The sequence below is a fragment of the Mauremys mutica genome, chromosome 18, assembly GCF_020497125.1.
Source record: "Mauremys mutica isolate MM-2020 ecotype Southern chromosome 18, ASM2049712v1, whole genome shotgun sequence".
NCBI classification, from domain to species: Eukaryota; Metazoa; Chordata; order Testudines; family Geoemydidae; genus Mauremys; species Mauremys mutica.
In genome coordinates, this window is record NC_059089.1 from 29,532,581 (window position 1) to 29,560,073 (window position 27,493).

Here is a 27,493-nt window from a genome sequence, read left to right on the forward strand (position 1 = left end):
AGCCTAGTCCAGAGCTTAACTGCACTCAGAGTCTGACATTGGTGAAGTAGGAAGCTGAGAAAAACAACACTGGCTGTCAGAAAAAAACAGCTCTCCCTGGTGCTTTAAGCAGTAGGTTCTGGTGTTTTAACAGCCATGGCCTGGGTTCAATTCCCCCTAAAAACCAGAAGTTTTTCAATGAAAATCTCCATTCATTTCGCATTTGAAATTGAAAGGAAAAGAGGGCTTCTTGTCCTTATCAACAAGGCAAAGAATGGCTTTTGTCTCAGTAAATATTTTTAAAAGGCGCTGACTCGATCTGAAGATCTCATTTCATTTGTATTTACAATGGAATGATTCTCTCTAGGATAGACAGAAATTCTTCAGCTAGACTCGGATTCCACGGGAATACGAGAAGCGATAGTGTCTAACACCTGCCTTTTTTTGGACAACAGTGATGTCCAAGTTTTCCATGGACATTTCCCTTTCAGCACCTCAGGCCCCATCCAACAATACAAGAAACTGAAATGCACAGAAAGTTTCTCACCATAGGATTCACTGACCATGTCGGGGGAAAAGTTTTGCCATTTGAAGATGTTTGAATTCCCTCCAACTTCTGTCATACAAATGCTAAATAGTTGGTGGTGTAATGTTACAGGAGAGGTTGAAATTAGGCTATTTTGTCAGATAGAAGACAGTGATTGTGTCAGGAGTGGGATGTGAATGGAGCCTAGAGCAACAAATGACAGGGTTAGGGGGCTTATTCCTTCACCCTCTTACTTCCCTGGTCCTTCTCGCATGACCAGAGAGCAACAATACCCAAAGTCCAAAGGTGCAAACAATTCGATGTTTATTGGGTGAACGTCCAGCAAGCAATGATTCCAGTTTCCTTCCTTAGTGTCCCCTTCCCAGCTCTGACACCACAGAGCCTTGTCTGTGTCCCTGTTTCTGTTCCCATCCCCTGTTCCCATTTCCCCCTGTAGCAAAACATGATCCCAATTCCCCCATCCCCAGTCCTTGGTCCCATTCCCCCCCCCCCCGCCCCCGCCTTCCTGATTGACTGCAGACTATATAGTAAAACCTGAGTTTTGCTTAGCTATTCCGTAACCAATCATTTTACTGAAATTTAGCTAACCAATCCTAACATATTGTAACATGGTTATTTAACCAATTATATTCCACCACCTTCATTGGTTTACACCCAACAAAATTAATTATACAGCAGACAGAAACAATCACAGAACCAGACAGAGACCATGCAAATAAACATACAAAACAATACAGAAGGGAGGATTTCACAACTACATCTATACAGACATAAGGGTTTTCCAGCTGTGTCTATTGATAGGTGAGTTCTTGCCAGACAGGATGCTACCAAACTAAGTTTCCCTTTCTCTGGAGGTGATGGAATATCAGGACAGGATTGTATTCCTCACAGCCCAATAGCACCTTAATTCAATGTGACTAGTTGGGAATGTGAGGATGTGACCATACACTTCCCAGCTTATGGCTGCCTTTGCTGCTTAGCCGAAGAACCAGGCCTCAGCCTGTCACCGTAAGAGAAGGCCATTACACAGACAGACAGTGATTTTTTATTCTCTCTTTTATATCTTTATAACTAGCTAAGTGATAAAAATACACCTAAATTCTTAAAGTACAGGCCTTTGCAGACTGGCCTGAATCTCTGTATCCTAACAGTCCTCCAGGTCAGGCAGCCTCTGGGTAAGGGGGTGGGGACTCAGATCCTCCCGCTGGCCAATTCCACCAGGGTTGTGTATAAACCAGGGAAGTTTGCCCCAATAGCCAGACCAGATGCCCCCTTTACACTTGTACTCTGTCCTCATTGCTTCTCTCTCCCTTCCCCCCATCTCTGCTGCTCCCCCTCTGGGCTTTCTCAGCACCTGGCCCCACAGCACTTCCTGGGGGCCAGAGACTGCGCTTTCTGCATCTGCAGATGTGGCCTCTCTCCTGATTCCTGAGGAAAGGAACCTTTCCAGGAAATGGCCACAGCTTCTGGGAATCCGCATGTGGCTGTGAACAGAATTTGGCTCCCAGCACACAAGGCAACTTAAAAGCTGAGCACCCAGACAGGGGCTTGAACCCTGGACCCTCAGATTAAGAGCCTGATGCTCTACCAACTGAGCTACCTGGGCTTGTTGAGAATATTTTCACTGTTCACCACAAGAGTGAGCAGGCAGGCAAAAGAGGCAAAAAAAGTCCCAGGAACCCCTCCTCTTTTTCTGCACAGCCACTGCCTGTCAGCAGGATTCCTCCTCCTCCTCCTCCCTCCTGTGCCTCAGTGCGACTAAGGCCATGGCTACACTGGCGATTTGCAGCGCTGGAAAGCCTCCACCAGCGCTGCAATTAGTAAGTGGCCACACCTGCAGGGCACTTCCAGCACTGCAACTCCCTGGCTGCAGCGCTGGCCGTACACCTCACTCGGCATGGGGAATAAGGATTCCAGCTCTGGTGCTGCAGCGCTGGTCATCAAGTGTGGCCACACACCAGCGCTGTGATTGGCCTCCAGGGTATAAGGTGTATCCCAGAATGCTTTTATAAATTACTCTCTTTGTTTTGTTATGCAGCCTCTCTTTGTTTTGTTATGAACGAGCTCTGATCAGAGCTCCGTTGCTGCTTATCTAAAAAACAAACAGAGCTCCTGTTTGCTGTGATCACCTGTACCTGGCTGTAAACAATCAAATGAGCGGCAGGCAGGGAGAGTGAATGAAACAGCGGGGAGTCGTGTTTGCTGCAGGCTGTTTGCAATTAAGAGTTAAGACTAAGGGGTCGGAAACATGTTCTGATTTTTCAAGTCAGGAAGCTAAACACACAGTGTTGGCTCCAAAAATCCCCTCTCTCTCTCCCCCCGCTCCCTGTCACACTAGACCCCACTCCACCCCCCTCTTTTGAAAAGCACGTTGCGGCCACTTGAATGCTGGGATAGCTGCCCATAATGCAGCACTCCCAACAGCGCTGCTAATGCTGCAAATGTGGCCACACACCAGCGCTGGTAGCTGTGAGTGTGGCCACACACCAGCGCTGCTCCTACACAGCTGGATGACCAGCGCTGCAAACCGTAAGTGTAGCCATACCCTAAATCTCTGCACCTAGACAGCTGGTCCATCCGCTGCACCCCAATCCCCCATGCCTGAGCCTCCCTGCCAAAACCCTGCACCTGGCTCCAGAGAATTAAGTCTCACATCTCGCTGGGAACTTGACTTCTTGTACCCAGAGAGTCTCGGCCCCCACAGCAGATGACCCGAGAAACACAGTGTTCAGCTTTTCCAAAGAAGTGCTTAGACCCCCTCATCATGTGGCCTAAAGGATAAGGCATCTCCCTGTGGATCAGATGATTCAGGATTTGAGTCCCCTCGTGGTTGTGCTCACTTTGTGCTGCAAGTCCTGCTCCCTTCAGGGCTGGTACCTCTTCTTGGCGGCTCAGGCCAATGCTCTGGCTTCAGCTAGAGCCCCGGGAAGGTGTTGGGGGTTGGGTGTCACAAAGGCTGGGGCATGAGCCCCAGGTGCTTCCAGTCTTGCCTTTGCCCTTCCTGACTTGCCAAAGAAAATGGGCTGCTTCACTGCCAAAGTGAGCACCTGGAGTGGGAACCATAAGAGGCCCAGCCCTGCTTTCCTACCTTCTTCTGATGTTGGCCACAGAGCATCAGCAGCTGATCTGCAGGTGGCCATCAGTGGGGGTTCAGCACAGCAGGGAGCAGGCTGGCCCCATGTCTCTGTGGCTGTCTGCTGGCCACACATAGGCATGGTCCTCCCCTCCTCTTGCCCTGACCTCCGCTGCTTTTAAGCCTTCCCTTGGAGCTGTCAGCACCAGCCGCCTCCACTCTAGGTGCCCAGAGGAGGAGAGGTGCTGGGCTTCCACCTGCCCAGCCCTGACTAGGAAGCCTGGCCCTGCTTCCTTCAAGCACCAGGTGGGCAAGAGGGAAAGCACAGTGGCAAGTGCCAGACTTGTGGGCACCAGGTGAAGCCATGAGAATCCCAACCCTCAGGTGTCAGTTCTAGAGCCCTGACCCACCACAGCCTGAGTCACCCAGAAGGAGGGGAAAGACTTGTTCTTGCACAGCTGGAGACAGGGAAGTGGAGCACTGGGAGCTCCAGGGCTTTACCACAAGCCAACACAAGGTCCCACTGAGATTTGAACTCAGATTGCAGGATTCAGAGTCCTGAGTGCTGCCCATTACACCATGGGACCAGCTCATGCTGCTTTCTCTGCACATCGGTGACCCTCATGGGGCTGGCTTGTGTGAGGTATCATTTTAAAAATCTTGAACTGTTCATCTGTTGAACATTAATGTCTTCTTGCAGTCTATGTGCTCGCATTGGTTGGGAAGTTATGAAGTTTTGCTCTGTGTGCGTTACTGGGATATGTTATGAGGTTGGGAAATGCCCCCCACCAGCCTTTCAGGTGCGACAAGGGAGGAGCCAGACTCGCTGCTGGCCCATTGAAGGAATCCACACTCCCAAGGACTAGCCCAGGAACCGTGCACAATGCAGGCTTCTCTGAGATAGCACAGAGACAATGGACACTGCTTGACTCACATGGTAGCAAAGGAGCTTCCTATCAAGTTGGAAAAAAACATGAAAGAGGGGAAGAGACATCATGACTTGGCCTCTCTCCCCCAGAACTCAGCAGCTGGAAACACACCTGGAGAACAAGGACTGAACTGAACTGATTCAGAAATCAGAAGAGAATAATAACAATAATACTTTCAAACCAAAGTCCCCAAACAGACTAGTGTTGGTTTTTCAGGAGAAAATTTTCAGTTTGGGGGATTTTGTTTTCTCAGTCAGACCTTGCCAAGGGAAGCAGGGAGAAAATGTTTGAGTTGCCTCCTTCAGAACAGCTTGGCCTAGACACTAGCTTTGGTTCACTGCTCTGGCCTTGCTCGGGTTGAGGGTATTTTAATAATTTGGGCAGGTCCCAGGGTGTTTGGGGGAGATGATGAGGATGTTCCCTTTTGAGATAAAAACTAAGAAATATGGGACTAGAGAATTTTTTTTAAAGAAATCTGGGATTTAGACATTTTATTTAAAGCAAGTGAGTTCTGAGTTGGTTTCTGTTTGCAGGAAGCAACATTATTTGATCTGTTATTGTACCCAAGGGGGAAGATTGTTGTTTACAAAGGAGGGGTGAAGACTAAATGCATCTGATGAGAAGAGGATTCAAACCCATGCATGCAGAGCACCAAGGATTAGCAGTCTATCACCTTAGCCACTCAGCCACCTCATCTGAACTATCAAGAAATAGACAGGAGGAGAAATCTAAGGTCAGCAGAGCTAGGGACAATAAGGAGTTTTTAAATACTAAGCGGAAGCAGGGGCTGAATGAGCTCCCCCCTCACATCTAGTGAGGAGCTGGGGGAAAGACTTCAGCAACAGACCGTGTTTGCACAGACACACCTACTCTGCCTCGCTATGCAGCATGATGGGGCCGCTTTCACAAAATGACCAGTTTTGGCTGGTGGTGGGTTACAAATCACTTTAGGATTGAGTGGAATTAAATGTTATTATCCTTCCTGCACGAGTGAAGGGCAGCAGAACATACCTAGTCCGTCCTGATGGAGGGGTAGGTAGGTGGGTGAGGAATTGCTTTTATTGGACTGCATAGATGTGATTGAGGACGTCACCCTAAACCAGTGATTCCCCAAACATTTCACATTGTGCCCTCTTAGCCATGGCTGTGGCCCCTCGGAAGCTGCGGTCAAGAACCGAGGCTGGCAGTGGGGCTGTTGCTTGCTGGGGAGAGGGGTGCAGACAGGGGTAAGGGGGTCGAGGCCGAGCTGGGAGCCAGAGCCCCAGGCTGAGGGTGGGGTTGGGGAAGAGCTGGGGCAGAGTGGGGCTGAGTGCTGCTCCCTCCATGGGGGCTGGCTCAGGCCCTGGGGTGCCCCCATGAATGTTCCTCTGTGTCCCCCTAGGAGTCATGCCCCACATTTTGGGAACCACTGATCCCTACTCGCTAAGCAGGGGTTAGTGATGCCAAAGCCCAGGGAAAGGGAGAACAAGTGCGGGGCCCCAGCACTGGAGCCATGTGAAGGGGCTGCAGGAGAGGGGCAATGGCTGGTGCCACAGGGAGTTAAGGGCAAAGGGGGCACAGGAGGGGGCAGGAGTTAGGGGTGAAGGAGGTGCAAGGGTTGGGAGTGCTGGAGCTAGCGGTAAAGGGGGAGTGGGGATCGTCCAGGGGCAATGGGGAAGTGCCAAAGTACAAGCTTTGCCCAGGGCACCATTTCCCCTAACGCTGGTCTGAGCAAACAATTGGCAATGACCCTTCAGTGAGACCAGAACCATCGTGTAGAAAAGCCCCTTTATTAAGTGGTGGTGGCTGAGGGCTTAGGGAGATGGGTTAGAAAGCAACGGGCGTCTTTCTGTGGAGGTTTGATTTTTGCCTGTTAGGCAAGGCTGGTGTGTGGTGTCTCCATGGCTGTACTTTCAGTGTCTGATCTGCCACAGGGAGCCAAGTCTAGACATATTCAGAGGCTCTATGCCAGGGTTTCTCAAACTTCCTTTCACTGCAACCCCCTTCTGCCAAAAAAAACTCACTACATGGCCTTGGAAAAAGAAACCAGGCCCCTCCACACTGAGCACAGGCAGAGGAGACAAAGCCTGAGCCCTGCCCCAATTGGGGGAGGGCAAAACCAGAGCTTGAGGGATTCAGCCCTGGGTGGTGGAGCTCCAACTTTTGGCTTCAGCCCCAGGCCCAAACAAGTCTAATGCCAGCCCTGGTGACCCCATTAAAACAGGGTTATGACCCACTTTGGGGTCCTGACTCAGTTTGAGAACCACTGCTCTATGCTGAGGGGAGAGAGTTTTCCTGTGGGTGCAGTTAATCCACTTCCCCAAGAGGTGGCAGCTATGTCAGTGGGAGAAGCTATATCGGTGGGTGCGCAAGCTGTGGTGTTTGCCACATTTAAGAAGTTTAATCAACCCCCATTTTTAAAACCACCTGTGGTCTGGGAATGGCAAAGGACCTCGATGAAGCAGGGTCTGTCCTTCAAAGTCCTGGCGATCATGATTCCATACTCCTGTTGCCATGGGGATATAGCTCAGTGGTAGAGTGCTTAACTGTAAATCAAGTGGTCCTTGGTTCAAACCCCAGTGTCCTCTTATAACCTTCTTTCTTTTTAAAAAAAAGGAAAACATTTTCATTTCCATTCTCCATTATGTTCAGGAGCTCCACTATAGGGGGTGCTTGATATGAATGTAAACACTCAACATTTCACTGTCCAAATGCATAAAAACCTAGCGAAGTTGTCCATCAGCTGAAATCAGTTCCAATCCTCTAAGTGTCTAGTTTATGTTTTCATCAATTAAACAAAGGTATCATTTGCAGATCCCTCTTCTCCAGGAGCTGTACTGTGCAGAAGAACAAGAGCCACATCCAGCTGCAGTTCAGGAGTCTGATGACCAAAGAGCCAATAAATGTTCTGAGGGCTGGAGAAAAATGCCTTCTAGTGAGCTATTGAAAGAGCTCAACCTGTTTAGCTTATCAAAAGAAGATTGAAAGGTGACTTCATTGAAGTGTTGAAAGGCCTTAATGGACAGAAACATTGGGTATGAAAGGGCTCTTTAACCGAGCAGAGAAAGGCATAACAAGACCCAGTGGCTGGAAGGTGAAAAAAGACAAATTCATATTACAAATAAGACACAAATATTCAACAGCGAGGATGATTCACCACAGGAACAAGCTACAAAGGAAAGTGGTGGATTCACCATCTCCTGATGTCATTTAATGAAGACTAGATGCCTTTCTGGAATGTGTTTGCCCCAAAAGTAGCTATTGTGTCATAAAGGAGGCGTGTGATATGCAGGGGGTCAGATTAGATGCTCTAATGGTCACTTCTGGCCATAAAGTCAACTAATTTATGAAAAGCTGAGTGTAGCATTGGGAGCAGCGTCTGATGTTTTACTGTCTAACCGGCTTGCTGCCTAGAACGAACGCTCCTTGAGTGGGGTGATCCACAGGGAGTAGCTCAAACCTCCAAAGTGCCTGGGCAGGGGCAGGACATTAGCACAGCAAGGGAGGGGTGTGGCAGTGACATCACAAAGGCCTTTTGCAGGACCTCAGACTATTGGTCAAAGGTGGTGGGGAGGTGGTGACCTCACAGAGAGATGCTGACATCAGCCAGGCAGGACAGGGGCGAGGGGCCAGGGAAACCTCAGAGACCCCTGTGGCTTTGCTTCAGCAAGTCTCCTTCTCCAGGTCTCTCTTTGAGGACTGAGAGAGTATTCGGGTTCACGGACGTGAGTGCCAGGAGGAACCTCTTTCGAGTTTTCTCCTTCCCTTTTAGTGATTTTACTAGAAAACAGCCGTCCCTGTTTAGAAGGTAAGAGCCTCCTCGAGGTTTGAAACCTGTTCAGTCTGATCCATCTGGTGACAGTTGAATTCTAAGCATGGAAAACACGAGCTTAAAGAGGCAGAATTTTATTCCACACTTAGGATTTTATCCCATAGAATCACTGAGGACATTAGGGTTTGTCCTTTTTGTTTCACCTTTTCCTCCATCCACCCCTCCTTCCTTTCTCTTCATCTCTTGCTTCTTTTGTCTTTTCACCAGTTCCCCTGTGTCCATTGGGTGGGGTCTCGGGGCAATGTGAGGGCAAGGTCCCAGGGGAAAGGGGTTGTGCAGAAGTGGGGTCTCGGGGCAAAGTGAGGGCGAGGTCCCAGGGGGAATGGGTGGGGCAGGGGCAGGGTCCCAGGGGGAAGGGGCGGTGCAGGGGTGGGGTCTCAGGGGGGAAGGGGTGGGGCAGGGGCAGGGTCTGAGGGAGAAAGGGAAGCTCAAGGGTGGGAACTCGGGGGAAGGGGCCATGTGGGGGTGGGTCCTTGGGGAAAGGGTGCAGGGGAGGGGTGTATTGGGGGCAATGTGGGAGTGGGGAGTCGGGGGAAGGGGCAGAGTGAGGGTGGGGTGCTGGGGAAAAGGGGCAATACGAGGGTGGTGCCTTGGAGGAAGGGGCGGGGCAGGACTTCAGGGAAAGGGGCAGCTATTAGGGGGAACAGGCGATGTGAGGGGGGACCTCGGGGTTAGGGGCAGCGTGAGGGCAGGACCTCGGGGGAAGGGGGCAGGGCTTTGGGGGAAGGGCACAGCGGGGGGCAGGGGCATGGCTTTGGGGGAATGAGGGGGGCAGCACGTTCCTGCGTGGGGCTCTCTGGGGGCGGGGCGGGGATGAGGAGTGGGGAGAGACGAGGCCAGGGGAGAACCAGGGGTGGGGGGCAGGGCCGGGCCGAGACCCCGGGACACATGAGTTCGCGTCAGGAGCCGGAGGGGGGCGGGGCCGGGGCTCCCTGGAGGGCGGGTATGAGGAGTTGCGTTGGGGGGGGGGGAGGTGTCAGGTTGACCCAGGGACCCGCCCTTACCTGGGCTGGAGAGGACGGAGGCGCCCCGGGGCAGGCTGGGAGTTGTAGTTCCTGGCTCGTCTCAGAGCGGAAGTGACGGACAGTTTGCTCAGACAACGCCCCCTCCCGGTGCACACTGGGAAGCGTAGTTCTCTGTCTCTCTCTCACACGCGTCCTCTATTGGAGAAGAGGCCGTAACTCGTCACTTCGCCGCGCCCCTCCCCGCTCCCTGATTGGCAGAGAGAGCGCGGGACAGAGACTCGGCGCGTGGGGGGAGGCCCCGGTTCCCTCGCCCCGAGGCTTCGCTGCCCCCCCGCCCCGGGCGCGCGCTGCGGCCGTTGGGATTCGCATCCCGCGTGGGAGCCGGGCTGGGGGGGAGGCAGAGGCAGCGCGGAGTGAAAGGGCTTCACCCCCGCCCCCCCAGCTGGGCCTGGGGGGCAGCAGCGGGGGGGGGCTGAGCTGCCTGGGAGCAGCCCCACAAGCGGCAGCCTGGGGCCGCGGGGCCCCTCACCCCCTCACCACCCCACCACCTGCCCGTGATCAAGGCAGGAAATGGACAACAAGCTACAGCAACGTCATTAACCACAAACACACTCTCCTCATGCTCCAGCCAGAAGGGAAAGGAGCAGAATTTCTTGCTGTTCAGCCATGGACACACTTACACAAGGGCACAGCAGAGTGTGTGTTGTGGAAGCTGGTCTGAGGAAACAACTGGAATTGATCACTCAGTGAGAACAGAACTAGAGTGCAGTGAAAACCACAGATCCAGCAAGTCGTTGTGGCTGAGCGGTTAAGGTGATGGACTAGAAATCCAGTGTGGTCTCCCTGCGCAGGTTCAAATCCTGCCAACTACGGAGGAAGTTGTGGTTCTTTAGTTTCAATGGAGCTGGGTTTTGTCGTACTCTTAAGATAGGCCTATGCTAAAGGGTAATGTGCCTTTAGTTCAGGTGTTTTAATTGAACTCTTGCATGTCCACCCTATGCCCCTGTGTCACCAGAGCACGTCCATGCTAGAATCTCTTGGATTGCCACAGAGAGCAGTGCACTGTGGGTAGCTATCCCACTGTGCAGCAGGGTGCTTTGGGAAGGGTTTGCAATGCCTCATGGGCCAGTACAGCATCACATGATGCAGGTTTCTCTGTTCCATGGGCATCCTACCCAGATTGCCAGCTGCTTTTCAACTGCAGTGTGTGTGTGGGGGGGAGAGACAGTGTGTGTGTTGGGGAAGAGTGAGTGTGTCGCACACGGTCTCACAGCTGCTGGAAGCAACCAGTCCTGAGGCAGGGGACAGCCCCGACATCAGCCCCCTTCTCTCACTGGCTCAGCTCAGCACAGCACTCTCTGTCACACACACACACACACACACACACTGCTGCCTGCTTAGCTCTGAGTCAGGGGGGCTGGAACAGGGGGTTAGAGAGCCATGGCCCCACCACTCTTTGCTGGCTGTTAGGACAAATGATGGAGGGGGGGGAAGGGTGCAGTCTTGGGGAAGAGGTGTTCTGTGGGTGTGGCCTCGGGGGGAGAGGTGCTGTGAGTGGGGGTCCTTAGGGCAGGGGTGTCATGGGAGCACCACAGTTCAGACAACGGTGCCCCCCCCACTGTAAGGAAGCTTCTGCCGCCCCTGCTCTGTGTTGGCAGAGCGGGAGAGAGCAGCATCCACAGCAGTGATTTGCTACCTGGGGCTCCGGCAGGGCGGCTCGGGAGGTGATTTAAAGGGCCCGGGGCTCCGGCCACTGCAGGGAGCCCTGGGCCCTTTAAATCACCAGCCTGGGGAAGCCGGGCGGGGCTGGCACAGCGTACTGGCTCTTGCCGGTACCCCATACCGGAACATACCGGCTTACTTTCACCTCCGGAAGGTCCTCACGTGGATCAATAACTGGTTAAAAGATAGGAAACAAAGAGTAGGACTAAATGCTCAGTTTTCAGGATGGAAACAGGTAACTAGTGGTGTCTGTATTGGGACCAGGACTAGTCAAAATATTCATAAACGATCTGCTAAACAATGAGGTGACAAAATGTGCAGCTGATCCAAAACTACTGAGGCTAGTTAAGTCCAAAGCAGCCTGTGAGGAGTTCAAAAGAGATTTCACAAAGCTGGGTGAAAGAGCAACAAAATGGCAGATGAAATTCAATGTTGATCAATGCAAAGTGATGCACATTGGAAAACACAATCCCAACTATACATAGAAAACGATGGGATGTAAAATAGCTGTTGCAACTCAAGTGGGAGATCTTGGAGTCACTGTGGATAGTTCTTTGCAAACATCCACTCAGTGTGCAGTGGCAGTCAAAAAAGCTAACAGAATATTGGGAATCATTAAGAAAGGGATCGATAACGAGAGAGAAAATCTTATTGCCACTATATAAATCCATGGTACGCCCACATCTTGAATATCACGTGCAGATATGGTCGCCCCATCTTCAAAAAGCTGTATTGTAACTGGAAAAGGTTCCGAAAAGGGGTACGGAGTGTCTGCCATATGAGGAGAGAATAATAAGACTGGGACTTTTCAGCTTGGAAAAACGGTGACTGAGGGGGGATTTGACAGAGGGCTAGAAAATCATGACTGGTGTGGAGAAAGTAAATAAGGAGTGTTACTTATTCCTTCTTATGACACAAGAACTAGGGGTCACCAAATTAAATTAATAGGTAGCACATTTAAAACAAACACAAGGAAGTATTTTTTCCACAATGCACAGTCAACCTGTGGAACTGCTTCCCAGAGGAGGTTGTGAAGGCCAAGACTATAAGAGGATTCAAAAAAAGAGTTAAATCAATTCCTGGAGGACATGCTCTGAGCCAGGCTGGGCAGGGATGGTGTCCCTAGTCTCTGTTTGCCAGGGGCTGGGAATGGGTGACAGGGGAGGGATTACTTGATAATCACCTGCTCTGTTCATTGCCTCTGAAGCACCCGGCATTGGCCACTATGGGAAGCCAGGACACTGGCCTAGATGGACCCAGTCTGGCCGTTCTCACGTCCTTTCATACAGATGCCTGGGATTGTGCCTCACAGTGTGTCCCTGAGGCCTCAGCCAAAATGCCCCAGACAGGCAAACACTCTGGGCTCCTGAAGCCTCTGCCCCCCACCTAGTGCCCTCTGGCTAATCCCTGACCCTTGCTGCTGCTCCTTGCTACAGACTGAGAGAGGAGCTGAGGCAGCGCAGGAGCCGTCTGGGGATGCAGGTCTGAGGCTTTGGGGAGACACATTGTCTGAGACATCAGAGCGCTGCAAACCCTGCAGCCACCCCCTCAATCCGGGGCCTGTTCCAGCCCTGAGTCTGGGCTGCCGCGATCCCTCCCCCAGAGCAGGGCGCCCGCAGATAACTGCCTGGAAATAGGCGTGTGACACTAACTCCTGCTCTCCCTGACAGGGCCTCCCCTAGACCAAGTGGCGTCCCAGGCAAGAAGTGTCTTCAGTGCCCACCACCCAATACGTTAAACTTTTGAATAGCTTATTTTTTATTGCATTTGTAGCTCAGTTCATGATTTTGATGCACAATTTGGATTCATGATTCTCTCTGTCATATAAGATGAAAAATTTGCAGGCTAGGATCTGTAAACCTGTATTTATTCATGCCATGTATCAGCAAAGAAAACAAATTCGTTTCCTCTGAGCATATAGAAACTTTTTAATTTTGACAGTAACTGAACTGTGCTAACACCTAGCAATGGAACTGTCACCAGCACAGGGTGGGCCGGTATTAAATAGTGTTACAGGAGGAGGCAGCGTTAGGACATTAACCCTAGTACTTTAGTTCAAAGGTCGCTTTTCTCGCCTTTGCCCTCATGAACTGAAGCGCGGCATTAGAGAGATCCAAAGATTGGCCAATGGGATTTTCAAGTGCTAAAATAGCAAGCGATGTCGGTCTCTCATTGGCCAGCATCAACTGAAGATCTGGTTTAATGAGCCGGAGCTTCAAGGCGAGGGTGGCTCTGTCCACTGCCTTCCCTTGCACTGCTGGGCCCCAAGTCCCTGGTGGCCAATATGTGACGCTGGGAGAAGAGAGTGGGGTAGCAAGTGGCGGCAGGACTTTTGCCACCAGGGTCTAGCTGCCCAACTTCCTCCTCATACCACTGGGCCCCTGTCACCTTCAGGAAACCCAGGAGCTAAGGCAGGAATAGGGCGAGTAAGTGAGTAAAGCTGAGCAAGGAAGGCAAAAGTGAATCTTGCCTTCATGGGCCGCTCGCAATGACGTCCTTGTTCTGTGCCACAGCTGACAAGAACATCCCAGACAGAAAAGCAGCAGGATAAAAAGAAACCTAGCAGCTGCTGAAGTAGTTCAGTTGGGTGAGTGCTAAACTAAAGGTCCCTGGTTCAATCCTAGGCCTTGGAATGCTCTTCTATCCTGCTGTGTGCAGGGGTGGGTGTTTCTGAAAGTGCAGTAGGTCCTTTATCTGCCACAAGTCCTTCATTTTAGACTATGCAGCAGGAAAAGGCAGCATGGGCTTCTGCACCGAGCTGGCCCACCTGACCTTTCATTCTTCTCTTGCTCTTTGTCAGCAAGGGGAAGAAAAAGAAGCTCTCCCTCAAGCAGGAGTCACAAGGACGACTTCCTGAGCCCAGGGCCGGCTCTAGGATTTCTGCCACCCCAGGCAGAAAAGAAGAGCGCCGCCCCCCAGCGGCGCGGAGTGCAGCCCGAGCCCCCCCGCCCCCTGGGGCGCGGACCACGGTCCCCAGCCCCCGCCCCCCGATCGGCTCAACACCGCCCTAGCCCCCCCCTAAGCCCCGGCCCGTGGCTCGAGCCCCCCTCTCCCCCAGCGGCGCTGCCCGAGCCGCGCGGCCCGAGCCCCCACCCCCCGAGCGGCGCGGCCCAGCCCGAGCCCCCGTCCCCCCCAGCGGCGCAGGCCGAGCCCCCACCCTCCGAGCGGCGCGGCGCGGCCCGGCCCGAGCCCCCGTCCCCCCCAGCGGCGCGGCCCGAGCCCCGCGGCCCGAGCCCCCACCCCCCCCGCGGCGCGGCCCGGCCCAAGCCCCCGGCCCCCCCAGCGGTGCGGCACGAGCCCCACGGCCCGAGCCCCCACCCCCCGAGTGGCGCGGCCCGAGCCCCCGTCCCCCCCAGCGGCGCAGAGCGCCGCCCTAGCCCCCGCCCCCCTCCCGCGCGGCGCGGCCCGAGCCCCCGAGCGTCCTTAGCCCCCGCCCCCCTCCCGAGCAGCCCGAGACCCCGTCCCCCCCCCGAGCGGCCCTAACCCCCGTCCCTCCCCCCCCGAGCGGCCCTAACCCCCATCCCCCCGAGCGGCGCGGAGCGCCGCCCTAGCCCCCTCCCGAGCGGCGCGGCCCGGCCCGGCCCGGCCCGGCCTGAGCCCCCGCCCCCCTCCCGAGTGGCCCGGCCCGAGCCCCCCGAGCCCCGAGCGGCGCAGCCCGCCGCCCGAGCCCCCGCCCCGAACGGCGCGGCTCGCCCCAGTCTCCGGTCCCCCCCACCTCCCCGAGCGGCGCGGCCGGCAGCCCTAACCCCTGCCGAGATCGCCGCCCCCTCCCAAGGCGCCGCCCCAAGCACCTGCTTGGTAGGCTGGTGCCTGGAGCCGGCCCTGCCTGAGCCCCGGCTCCAGTCCTCTGTTCTTCCAGCTGACCTATTGGAGGGCTGCCACCACTGTCTCTAGGTTTGCCCATCAGTGTGTGCCAGGGTGAGCACCAGCCAAGTGTGTGGCATTTCTGTAGTGTAGGGTGATCACATTTGCCTAACGCTCAAAAGGTCCCTGGTTCAAAACCAGGCAGGAACATGCTGGTTCCTTTTCTCAGATCCCCTTGCTGTCCAGGAAGGCACTGCTCCTTCTGCCACTGGCCTGTCTCTGAGATAACTCCAACCCCTCCATGACAGAGGGTGCTGATGTCAGTCTGGAAAACCTAGAGCAGTTGGTGTGTCACCTTTTGGAGGCTTGTGGCTTGGCCTCCCCTGCCCTTGGAGGTTGTCTTCTAGACACTTGAACTAAGACTATAAAATAGGAGACTGTGGCATCATGTTTTTGCCTTTCTCCTCCCCCACGTATGCTGGAAGCAGCAGGAATCCTGAAAGGATGAAAGTCATCTGAGGAGACTGGTCCAGGTTTCAGTGGGAATTTTTTATGGATTTAGGATGGTAACATCCAGTGGGGTGAGAAAATTGCTTGTCCTAACTACTGCCTAGTGTAATAAGGTGTAAAGTTTAGCTTGTGCATTTATCTTTAATTCCTTTGGTAACTTACTTTGATCTTTTATGCCAACCATGTATAATCCTTAAAACTCCACCTTTCTGTAGTTAATAAATCTATTTTATACTTTACTGAAAATACCGTATTTTGCTTGAAGTCCATGGGAAATCTCAGCTCAGTTAGAAGGCTGGTGCATGTACTGTTCACAATGAGGGAAGGGAGGACTGGGTAATAAACTCACACCGATCAGGCTTCTGACTAGGACAAGATGGTATGATCCAGGGGTGCCAGACTGCAGAGCTGGGGGAATTGGCGGGAGGCTCTCTATCTATCGTTAGTTTTGTGAGTGGCTGGGAGAAGCATTCATGTAACTCAGTTGGATGTGCCCCTACCTGTGGATGTCTGTGTAAGTGCAATATGTGCCAGAGATTCGCAGCCTGTCACAGCATCACAGTGTGAGAGGGAGCCCAGGCGGTGGGACACAGGGCTCAGGGGTCCCACTGTTCAGGTTGCATCCTGCAGATCCCATCACAGACTTTCAACAGCCACCGTGGATGTTCACAGAGACAGAGAGAGAGATGCCAAATAGTGATCTCCAGGGCCTGCAGACATCAAACGATGAGGAATTCTGCGCACAGAGAGGACCCTGCTAGTGGAAAATGCCTTTGGAAAAGCCCCTTCTGTCACCGCTGTGGTCGTACAGTGCTCAGTGCTCTGCGTTGTGGCCTCAAGAGCCATGGATGCAAGTGGAGTTACGATGACCTTTTCCTTGTCTCCACATTTCTTAGGTGCCTCCTGCCGACACTACCGGTTTCTTTTGGAAGCATTTGCGCTGCAAGGCAGAGGCATCTTCTCTGCTTCCTCGAAAGATTGACCAAAAGGTGGGAGGAGCAGACACATTTGTTAAGGCACCACTGGGTGCTGCATCCCTAACCTCCACTTTACCTGGCAGGTGCCTTGGCCAGCTTAGCCACGGTGCCGCTCTCTGGCACTTTTCTCCCAGCTGCTCCATTTTTCATCACTGACAATCAAAAGGAAGGCGACATGGCCTCTGTGTGTGGACATCCCCAACGAATCACAAGGACGTGTGGCACAGGCTCTCGTGTTGCAGCAATTGCAGTCGAAGCAACCGCCATGCCAATGCCAGTCACAGCAGCCTTTTCATCAGCTCCAGACTTGTGATTTGATTCTTTCCAATGCTTCTCTCCAAAGAAGCCTTTTCCTTAGCAAGCAATTAGTTGGATACCAAGGGAGGTCTCTTCTGTTTCCTAGAAAGACACAGGAAAATGTGAGCAGAGGAGACAAAAGCCATGCAACAAGGCACCACTGGGAGTTGAACCCAGGATCTCCTGTTTACTAGACAGGTGCTTTAGCTAACTAAGCCATGGTGCCTATCTCATGAAAGTGTTTACAACTGTTCCAAGTGATGGCCCAGGACAATACCTGCAAATTCCAAAGTACAGACGTTTCCCATGTCCCTCAAGACTTGCAGACCTTGAGGTGCCTGGCTCTCCGTGCACAGAAAGCCACAGCTGAGTTGACAGAGGGCTTCTAACATGTGCTTCTCCCACCAGCCACTGTGATCATATAGTGGTTAGTGATCTGTGTTTCAGTCGCAGCAACCTCGGCTCAGTTCTGAGTCATGGTAACCCTTCCTTCAGCTCTAGACTTCTCATTTGCCGCTTTCCAAGTGTGGTGGGGTGTCTGCCCCCAGACAAGCAGGAGAAAGATTAAGGCAGCCTTGCAGAGGCTGTGCAGAACCCAGCCTATCAGGAAAGTGCTTATTGGGAGAGCCAATCAGGAGTAGGCTTGCTGGAGCAGCCCATATATAAAGGGCTGCTCAGCACAGCAAGAGTCAGTCACTCCTTGGAGTTTGAGGAGGGAGGATTGGCTGCCCTGAAGGGAGGGCACCATGATCGGAGTAGTGCTGGGTGGGTAAGGGGAGCATGAGTGACCTCCTGGCTGACTGCTGCCAGACTGAGGCCCTGATACAAAGGCAGAGGAAGGTGCTAGGTCTGTGGGGAAGTGGTCCAGGGAAACAGATGGGGGGTTGGAGGTGCACCCCTTTAGCCTCAGTCGCCGCTGACACAGGTGGCTACAGCCTGGACTGCAGCTGGCCACTGAGGCAAGTGTCTGGATAGAGGACAGCTGCCCCCTGGAAGGGGGGAGAGAACTGAGTGGGGCACAGCCAGAGGGCTGTGTCCATAAGAGGACATTGAAGTCCTGAGAGCGACATGGGTCCTAATGATAGAACAGATGGCAGCCAGACGCCACTAGATGAAGGCGCACCGGGGGACCAGAGCTAATTGCCAGGACGGCCAACAGGAGGCACTGCAGTGGTGAGACATGCCCCATGGCACCAAGACTCAGCCGCAAGGAAGACTCTCTCTGTTTTGAACCACCACTTAGAAGGATTCTGCTGACAAGTCTTTTCTTTTTAAGAGAAGAGACACAAAAAAGGAGCCAACAGAGACATTAGGTTCAGCAAGGAAGAACTGTCAGGCCAAGCCAGGATTTCCTGGTTACTAGGAAGGCTCTTCAGCCAGCTCTTCCCAAAGATCACTATCTAGAGGCCTTTTAACAGTCACTGCAGATGTTCACCACAAAAGAGACAAAGAGATGCCGAAATAGAGCTCTCCACTGCCTGCTGCCATCACGCTACCAGGAGTTCTGTGCACAGAGAGGCCCCTGCTGGTGGAAAAAAGCTTTGGTAGAGACTCTTCTGACAACAGCTGCAGTCATATAGCATTTAGCGCTCTGTGTTGTGGCTTCAGCATCCACAGATGCAAGTTCAGTTGGGGGATGTTTTTCTTGTCTCCACATTTGTCTAGTGGCTCCTTTCAACACTTGTCACCAAAAAGACCTGTTTCTTTTGCAAGCAATGTACAGCTAGGCAAAGGCAGTCTTCTCCATTTCCTCAAAAGATCACCAAGCTGTGGGGAGAAGAGACACATTCAGCCAGGCACCACTGGGTGCTGGATGCTGAATCTCCTCTTTATTCAGCAGGTGTCTGTGAAGGACATAAATCTACACCGTGTAGAGGTCAAGAATAGGAGTTTATTACACACAGCGCTGGCGGAGTGTCACCTTGCTTATTAGGCTCAGAGACACTGCCAGTCAATTGATTACGATAGAATATATAGGTTTTCCATGGGTTGGGGAAAGTGACGGGGTAGGCACTTCCACACCCCGGGATAGGTTTTGCAGCAAGACAAGATAGCACAGTATCCACTGGTTAACAGGTTACATAATGTCTCCGCACATGGTCTCAAGTTAGCAAGTGAACATTTAATTAATACTTTGATAAAATGTTATTAGTATAAAATATGTTGAATTCTGATTTGAGGTCCACAGCAATGGAGCAACTCTTTTGATTGTCCAACAGGTACATTCCTAGAGGTTAAAGCAAAGAAACAGTGAAAGTATATGGCAATAAAGATTGTTTTCTGTGTGTCTAAAGGCAAGGCATTGGTCCCTGGGAAGGGAGGTGGAAGGATGCCATATCTTATACTGAAATGTGCCTACTTCTCATAAACTCAAGGTTGCATCTGTGGGAAGAACATCTCCCTACAGAAGAGACTAACACAATAGGAAAAGGGATTCTTTGTTCAATCTGCAACTCTGAATAAGACACAATTATTTAGTTCTTCGCTCCAACACCTGGCAATTTGCTGACCAGGCCTATCTTAGCAAGCAAGGCTTTCTGTTTACCCAGCTTTCTCTTAGCTGATCACTATTTGCTAGGCCTCTGGTCCCTTGATCATGCTCTGGACTTTGGGTCTAGAAAAGAGCTGGCACAATCTATAGACCAGGTTGTTATATAAAATGCACATGGATTTGAACCCTTCACATACAGTAATAGCAAAGTTCTTGGTTCTGGCTTGTAGCAGTGAGAGGATAAACTGCAGGTTCAAATCAAGTCTCTGGAGTCCATCCACAGCTGGGCTGGGTCATTCAGTCCTTTGTAGAGAGCTTCAGTTTGTAGCAAAGTCCCTCCAGAGGTACGAAGCAGGACTGAAGACAAGATAAAGACGAGGCATCAGCGTTTTATAATCTCTTGCCATGTGGTCTTTGCTTTCTTTGTCCCAAGGATACTCTATCCAGCACGTGGCATAGAAAAACCTTAGAGTTCTGTCCATAGGCAGGTCCCTGCATACCTTGCTGAGTCACAAGGCGAATCTGCCTTCTCTCAATGGGTCAGTTGTACAGCTCATGGTCCTTAATGAGCCATCAAGCAGGCTAGGCAGAACTGACACCAACTTGTCTGGCTGGGGTGTTCCCCGGAAGCATAGCACAAGTTTGAAATACGGGCAGCATAGAGCCAATATTCATAACGTCAACTACAAAAAAGATATACATCTAGAGATTGCATCATTATAATCAGCCAATCAGAACCTCTCCATACACTCCTTAGACAACAACCTTTCTACCATATTGGCTGCAAATATAGAACAGCGGTCGCAACGGTGATCTATAGAGTTACAGATTATGTTAATAACATCACAGGAGGTGACACAGCATCAGTGAGACTGATACTGGAATAGTGCTTCCAGTTTTGGTGTCCTCGTTTGAAAAAGATGTTGTGAAATTGGAGCTGGGACAGCAAAGAGCCACCAAATGTTCTGAGGGCTGGAGAAAAATCCCTTCTAGTGAGCTACTGAAACACCTCAACCTGTTCAGCTTATCAAAAGAAGATTGAAAGGTGACTTCATTGAAGTGTTGAAGGGCCTTAATGGAGAGAAAAGATTGGGTATTAAAGGGCTCTTTAATCTAGCAGAGAAAAGCATAACAAGACCCAATGGCTGGAAGGTGAAAAAAGACAAATTCAAATTACAAAAAGGCACAAAAACTCAACAGTGAGGATGAGTCACCTCAGGAACAAGCTACCAAGGAAAGTGGTGGATTCTCCATCTCCTGATGTCATTCAATGAAGACTAGATGCCTCTCTGGAATGTGTTTGCCCCAAAAGTAGCTCTTGTGTCATACAGGAGGCCTGTGATATGCAGGGGGTCAGATTAGATGCTCTAATGGTCTCTTCTGGCCATAAAGTTGACTAATTTCTGAAAAACTGAGTGTAGCATTGGGAGCAGCATCTGATGTTTTACTGTCTAACCGGCTTGCTTCCTAGAACGAACGCTCCTTGAGTGGGGTGATCCACAGGGAGTAGCTCAAACCTCCAAAGTGCTGGCCAGGGGCAGGACATTAGCACAGCAAGGGAGGGGTGTGGCAGTGACATCACAAAGGCCTTTTGCAGGACCGGAGACTATTGGTCAAAGGTGGTGGGGAGATGGTGACCTCACAGAGAGATGCTGACATCAGCAGGCAGGACAGGGGCGAGGGGCCAGGGAAACCTCAGAGACCCCTGTGGCTTTGCTCCAGCCAGTCTCCTTCTCCAGGTCTCTCTTTGAGGACTGAGAGAGTATTTGGGTTCAGGTACGTGAGCGCCAGGGGGAACCTCTTTCGAGTTTTCTCCTTCCCTTTTAGTGATTTTACTAGAAAACAGCAGTCCCTGTTTAGAAGGTAAGAGCCTCCTCGAGGGAAGGGGTGTCATGGGCGTGTCACAGTTCTGATGCCAGTGGCCCCCCTACACTGTAAGGAAGCTCCTGCCGCCCTGCTCTGTGTTCGCAGTGCAGGAGAGAGCAGCATCCACGGCAGTGATTTGCTCCTGGCTGCCAGAGCAGAGCAGCAGGCTCAGCTGTCAGAACTTCCCAGAGCGATGAAAGGGGTGGGGGCCCATGGCTCTGTAGCAGGAATGCAGGGCAGGCGAGTTCACGGCGGGCATTGTGGGATACTGGAGGAGGCCAGTTATGGTGCTATAATGAACAGCAGCGTCTACTCTGTCATTTAAGTTTGCTGCAAAAAGCTCTAGCCCTCTCATTGAAGTCGTTTTATTTTGTCAGCAAAACAGGGCAGTTTTGTCGCAAGACATGGCATTGCAGTGTGTGCACCAGCCACAAGCTGCTGATCAAGGTAGCGTTGTGTGTTTTTCACACACCTGAGCAATATAATTCTGCTGAAACAACTTTGTAGTGCAGACCTGGCCAAAGATTTACTCACACACAACTTGTAAGGGAAATGTCACCTGCTCCTCTGCTTTGCAGAATCCAAACACAAGCAAAGCTTGTCAGGCCCCAGTGGTGATGGCAGGGAGTCAGGTGTGGGCAGACACAGTGTTATAGTTACCCACAGGCACCATGGCTTAGCTGGCTAAAGCATCTGTTTTGTAAACAGGAGATCCTGGGTTCAACTCCCAGTGGTGCCATGTTGACTGGTTGTTGGGGCACCTGCTATTAGCTACTGTCAGAAGACAAGATTCAGAGCTAGCTGGGCCTTTGGTCTGGCCCAGTGTGGTTTTTCTTATGGTTTAAATAACACTCACAGGCACTGATAACAGAGTTACTGAACGTTTTGGAATTAGGAGCAGGTAGGTCAGTGGTCCAGTCCCCACACAGATGTCCCCCTCCCTATGGGACAGGGGCAGGTCTGAGCTCTCACCCAAATGCTCATTGTGGCTGCCAGAATCTGTGAGCAGCTTGTTTAGTTTACGCCAAAGGTTGAGTCCTGCATTGTGCACCGTGTGTGAGAATGAAAATCCTGAACCGCCCTTTGAAATAACGAAAGCAGCAGGACGTGTTATTGTCCCTGCCCCAAAGCAGACAGACCAATGGAGAAATGCCGTCGAGTCCAAGGTAATACTTCCCTGCCATTTTACCTTTTTTGCTTGCTAAACTCCTTCTTATCTGCCCGGCCCAGGCTGTCCTCTGCCTCAGCTGCTGCTCCCGGCCTGCTGTAGAGTCAAACACGCAGGGCCCCCAGGGGAACAGAGGCTGGGACAGGGCAGCAGCCTGGGCTGGGCTGGGAAGATGCTGGGAGTTCTCGTTCCCTGAGAACTGGCCTGGCTCCCTTCTCAACAGCAAACAAATCAATTCCACGTCCCCTCCCCAGAAAAACCAGCCTGGAGCCAAGGGCAGCAGGGGCCGATTCCCTCCAGTTCCCACCGAGGCAGGAGAGAAGCCAGGGTGTTTCTAGCAGTGCTTATGGAACTGAGGTGGGGAAACCAGCCTTTAATAACAGGCAGTTCCAGTTTAAGCTCAGTGTTTTTAACAATTTCTACAACATTAAATAACCCTTCAATCGTAATGTCACCATCCATAACATTGCTTCAGCCTCCTAAGTGCCCAACTAAACATCTCTTCAAATCCAAGGGAGTGGAGATCAGTCAATGTTCAGAGTCATCCCCCATAAAAGAACCATGTTGTGGTACATAGTGGCCCTACCATGTGGCCATCGCCTTTCCCTCCTCTTCCAGAGTCAGAACGTGATCAGCTCCCACTGAGGGGGAGCAACACCCCTCCCTTGGTCTCTGTGCCAGAGCTCCTATCAGCTCAGTGTCCTTCCCACAAGATTCGGCTGCTGAGAGGGTTGCGATGGGGTAAATGAAGGCAGAGGAGGATTGTTCCTGATGGGTTTTCTTTGTGTGGCTCTGTGATCCTGCTGGAGGAAGCTGAAGCATGATTTGAGTTTGTTTCAGTGGCTTGGGTTGGGCTGAGGTTGTGACCCTGAGCACAGGGATTCCTTCACTTCCTGCTCTTAGCCCCTCAGGGAATGGACAATGGAGCAGCTTCAGAAATTGGATGGAAAGTAGCCTAAGAAAGTGTAACATAAGTGAGAAAAAAAAGGAGTTTCATCACCTCCCTGGTGGTCTAGTGGTTAGCATTTGGCACCTTCACTGCCAAGGTCTGGGTTCAATTCCCAGTCAGGGAAAGTGACTATAAACCAAAACTGCTTCTGTTATTCTTCACTTACAACATAAACAAATCCATTGTATTTTCCTGATTCCCCATCTTCCCAGTGTCTCCATGGCAGGGCTGGCTCTAGGCACCAGCACAGCAAGCAGGTCCCTGGGGCAGTCAATGGAAAGGGGAGGCTTCAGCAGCAATTCGTCCCTCTCAGAGGGAAGGACTTGAGGCCAAAAGTGGCAGAGGTAGAGCTGCAGTTGATTGCAGCTTTTTTATTTTTTTTTCCACTTGGGGCGGCAAAAACGCTGGAATTGGCCCTGCTCCATGGAAGACAATTTGTTAAATCCCAGATGAGTGCAGTTCTATCAGTTCTCAGCCTGAGTCCTTAGGTCTTAATCCTGAGGATATTGTCTCATCATGGGGCCATTTCCTGCCTCTCTTTCATACAGAAGCACAATTTTCCTTGCACAGACACAGGAACAGCAAGATCTTTCTCTGTTCCTTGTGTAAAGCAAGGGGCCAAATTCCATGGAAACAATGGACAAGCAGGGGGCCCTGGGCACATCCAGCCCTGGCCGTGAGATGTTCCCTCCCCTCTGTCTTTATGCCCCTGTTGTTATTTCATGGATTGTCTGGGATGGGGGAAAAGCTGAGTTCACTGCAGGTGGAGGGGAAAAAGGACCATGAAAATCTCAGGCCCCAACCCCTGCTACCAGGATCACCGAGGTGCTGGGAATCTGCATGGGAAAGGGACTGTGTGAATTGTCAAGGTGGGGAATGAATAACAATCTACAACTAGATCCACCTCATTAACCACCGACACAGGCTAATCCTGCTGCCGATAGAAGGGAAACTGGGAGTGATTCTTTGCTGTTCAGCCATGGAAACAGTGACCCAATTGCATCGCAGTGAATGTGCTGGGGAAAGCTGGACTTCACAGGCAGGTGGCAATAGCAGATCCTAGAAACACCTGGAGCTTCCCACAGCACTTCTGCCACCAGGGTCAGGTGTTGAGCGACTCACAGCGCCCCTCCCCTCCCATTACCTTCCAGCAGGAGGTAGCAGCACCCCCCACCCAATGCTGTGGAGAGGCCTGAGTGTATCTCTGCACCCTGAGCCCAGGGCACCCACTCTCTCTGCCCCACACATCGAATCTGGCCCTACTGCAAAGTGACCCCTAAGAACCAGCAGCCTCCAGGACCACAGGATTGGCCTCAGAGCAGGGAATGTGTCCCCCATGCTGCTGTTAGGCCACTGGATGCTCTGGAAACAGGAGGGCTCTGAGTGTAACCTATATAGGACAGCTCTGAGTATAAGCTGCAGCCCCTCTGGGAATGTAGCTTAGTGCTAGAGCACATGCTTTTGCATGTATGAGGCCCTGGGTTCAATCTGCAGCATTTCTAAGTTTTTTTTCACCCTGCTGCTTTGCTCATGCCCAGAGGGGATGTGGCCCAGCAATCTCCCTGCAGGAGTTTTAATCCTGCTCAGTGAGGGGCAAGTGCCAATTGCATGGAAGGTCGGGGGGCGGTTTTCTGTTCCTAAGTCACCTTGGTACATGTAAGATTCCCACCCGCTGTGCTGCCTTGGGACAAGGGTAGATGAGAAGGGCGAATCCTCCAGCGCTGGAGGGAAAGGTCCCATCTGCTCAGACTGAGAGGCAAGGAAACAGAGGGGCAGTCAGTGCTCAGAGAGGAGAGAGGTCAGTGATTTACACCCACCAGGGGACACTGTCTTTTTGAGTATCACAGTGGCAGCTGTGTTAGTCTGGATCTGTAAAAAGCGACAGAGTCCTGTGGCACCTTATACACTAACAGACGTACAGGAGCATAAGCTTTCGGGGGTGAATCCCCACTTCGTCAGATGAATGGAGTGGGAATTCTGTGCCTGGCTAGACAACTACAAAAGCAGTTTCTCCTCCCTTGATGCTCACACCTCAGCTGCTAGAAGAGGCCTCATCCTCCCTGATTGAACTAACCTCCTTATCTCTAGACTGATTCTTGCCTGAATATTTATACCTGCCTCTGGAAATTTCCATGACATTCATCTGATGAAGTGGGGATTCACCCACGAAAACTCATGCTCCAATACGTCTGTTAGTCTGTAAGGTGCCACAGGACTCTTTGTCTTTTTGAGGCGAGTGCAGCTGGCTTGGGATGGTGCTGACGATGGGTAGAAAAAAGGTTGGAGTCAATGACAGACGAGACCACAGAAGGGGAAGGGGAATGGCAGCCCCACAGAAGGTCCTGGGTGCTCAGATGCCCCAGTTATTGCACCCTGGCCTGTCACAGAGAGAGAAAAGACACCGAGGGACCCAGCCCCCTACAGTGATCCCATGGACAAGAACCTGGCTGGGAGTGGGGTGAAGGTTCCCTCTGGGCAAAGGGGAGCTGAAATCCCTCAGTGTCCTGGAATTTAAGCAATGGAAGCTTCAAACCCTGCATGGGTGTGGGCTGAGGTGCATCAGCAGAAGGTTGGGCTGGATAGGGGCGGCAGGTTTGTATAATTTTTGGTGGTGCCCAGAATGGGACTAAGTCCTGCCCCACACCCCACACACACCTGCCTACGGCTCTGGGGGAGAGTTTGGGTGTGGGAGGGAGAGGGGCTGGGCTCTGGGAGAGAGTTTGGGTGCAGGGTCTGGGCTCAGTCAGGGGGTTGGGGTGCAGGAGTGTGTGCAGCTGTGGGAAGAACAACTTGGGATTGCTTGGGGAAGCCACCTTTAAAAACACAAGTGTAACATGCTAGTTACATTTTAATAAGACCAAATTAAATGGTGCAGGACAGAGCCATCTCCAGTCTATTGTCCTGGTCAATGGGAGCCATCAAGAGTCCAAACCACTATTAATGGCCCACACTTTGCATCATTACAACAGGACCTCAGAGTTATAGTTCATATTTCTAGTTTCAGATCCAAGAATGATCGGTTCATACAAATAGGATGAACACACACAGTAGATTATAAGCTTTGTAATGATACCTTACAAGAGACCTTTTGCATGAAGCATAGTCCAGTCACTTTATATTCACACTCATTAGCATATTTTCATAAAATCACATGGAGTGCAACGGCACAGCAGGGACAGGGTTTTACTGCGGCACCTGGGAGCAGTTGAGTTTCATGTTCAGGCTGTGGTATGAGTTCCTCCAGGTTTCTCGTAAGCACACAGGGACCTTAGCAGGTGCTCTCGATACAGGAATGGCCCCGACACGATAAAGTGATGGGAACTGCATTTCCCTTTTTTATTTCTGTATTTCCAATGACATTTCTGTTTGTGATTTCATTTTGCTTTGTATAACTGTGTTTTCTCCTGGATTTGATATTTAACAAAAAAAAGAATACGACCTCAAGGCGCCAGATGGAGGAGCAGGCTGGGGCTAGGACTGCTAAGAGAGCGAGAGTAGCAGGTTTTCTGTATTGTTTCCTACCCTCATTTTTCTTGACTAGTTTCTGTTCTGTACAAAATTTGCCAATTTTTTACATGGGAGCCTGGCTGGCTCAGTTGGTAGAGCTTCAGACTTTTAATCTGAGGGGCCAGTGTTCAAATCCTTGGTCAGACAAAGAAACACTTTCCCCCTGTAACATCCCCAAAGAGTTTCAGGAGGACTTTCCTTGACTTTAGTTTTTCCTTTTCAGGACATGGCCTTTCCCAGGAAGGGCCCTTTACTGCCTGGGACTGAAGGTGCTACTGCCTCACCTGTCCACTGGCCTCACAGTCTGGAGAGAAGAAAGGCCTCTGGGCCTGCAGCAAAGTGCTGGGTGCTGACTTTTTGAGCAAATACAGCTGGCCAGAGAGGCATGTTCCCCACTGAGTCCTCCCTGCCAGAAAAAATTGTCCCCACAGACAGGGGCGGCTCCAGGCCCCAGCACGCCAAGCGCGTGCTTGGGACAGCAAGCCGTGGGGGTGCTCTTGCCGGTGCGCCCGCCGCAAGGGGCGGCGAGGCAGGACTGCCTTTCGGCAAGAATGCCTGCAAAGGGTCCACTGGTTCTGCGACTTCGGCAGACCTCCCGCAGGCAAGCGCGCCGAAGGCAACCTGCCTGCCGTGGCTTGGGGCGCGCAAAATGCCTAAAATTGCGGAGGTGGCCCATAGATTGGGATAAGGGGTTTGAAGAGAAAAAGCTCTAAGGATATAAAACCAGACCAGTCCTCCAGGGCAAGGTACGGTACAACGTCCTCAACAGGGAGCCATTGGGGGGAGGGGGTTTCACTTCCTCTGTTTTCAATTGCCCTGAGCGGTATTTTAAAGATGAAGATAACACCATGGCTAACAGTTGACTGGCACGTCGTGGGTTAAAGAAAGGAAGGGACTA

General features: G+C 51.9%; 6 non-coding genes across 6 annotated transcripts; 3 read left to right on the forward strand and 3 right to left on the reverse strand.

Annotated features, from left to right (window-relative positions):
* Nucleotides 1-2,059: 2,059 nt before the first annotated feature.
* Nucleotides 2,060-2,132, reverse strand: TRNAK-CUU. The gene has a single exon. It is a non-coding gene; the product is annotated as a tRNA-Lys (tRNA).
* A 1,982-nt stretch (nucleotides 2,133-4,114) lies between these two features.
* Nucleotides 4,115-4,186, reverse strand: TRNAQ-CUG. Its single transcript has one exon. It is a non-coding gene; the product is annotated as a tRNA-Gln (tRNA).
* Nucleotides 4,187-7,023: 2,837 nt separating this feature from the next.
* TRNAY-GUA lies at nucleotides 7,024-7,095 on the forward strand. The gene has a single exon. It is a non-coding gene; the product is annotated as a tRNA-Tyr (tRNA).
* Nucleotides 7,096-16,766: 9,671 nt separating this feature from the next.
* TRNAT-AGU lies at nucleotides 16,767-16,840 on the reverse strand. Its single transcript has one exon. It is a non-coding gene; the product is annotated as a tRNA-Thr (tRNA).
* A 4,796-nt stretch (nucleotides 16,841-21,636) lies between these two features.
* Nucleotides 21,637-21,710, forward strand: TRNAT-UGU. Its single transcript has one exon. It is a non-coding gene; the product is annotated as a tRNA-Thr (tRNA).
* A 1,430-nt stretch (nucleotides 21,711-23,140) lies between these two features.
* Nucleotides 23,141-23,212, forward strand: TRNAE-UUC. The gene has a single exon. It is a non-coding gene; the product is annotated as a tRNA-Glu (tRNA).
* The last annotated feature ends 4,281 nt before the right edge of the window (nucleotides 23,213-27,493 follow it).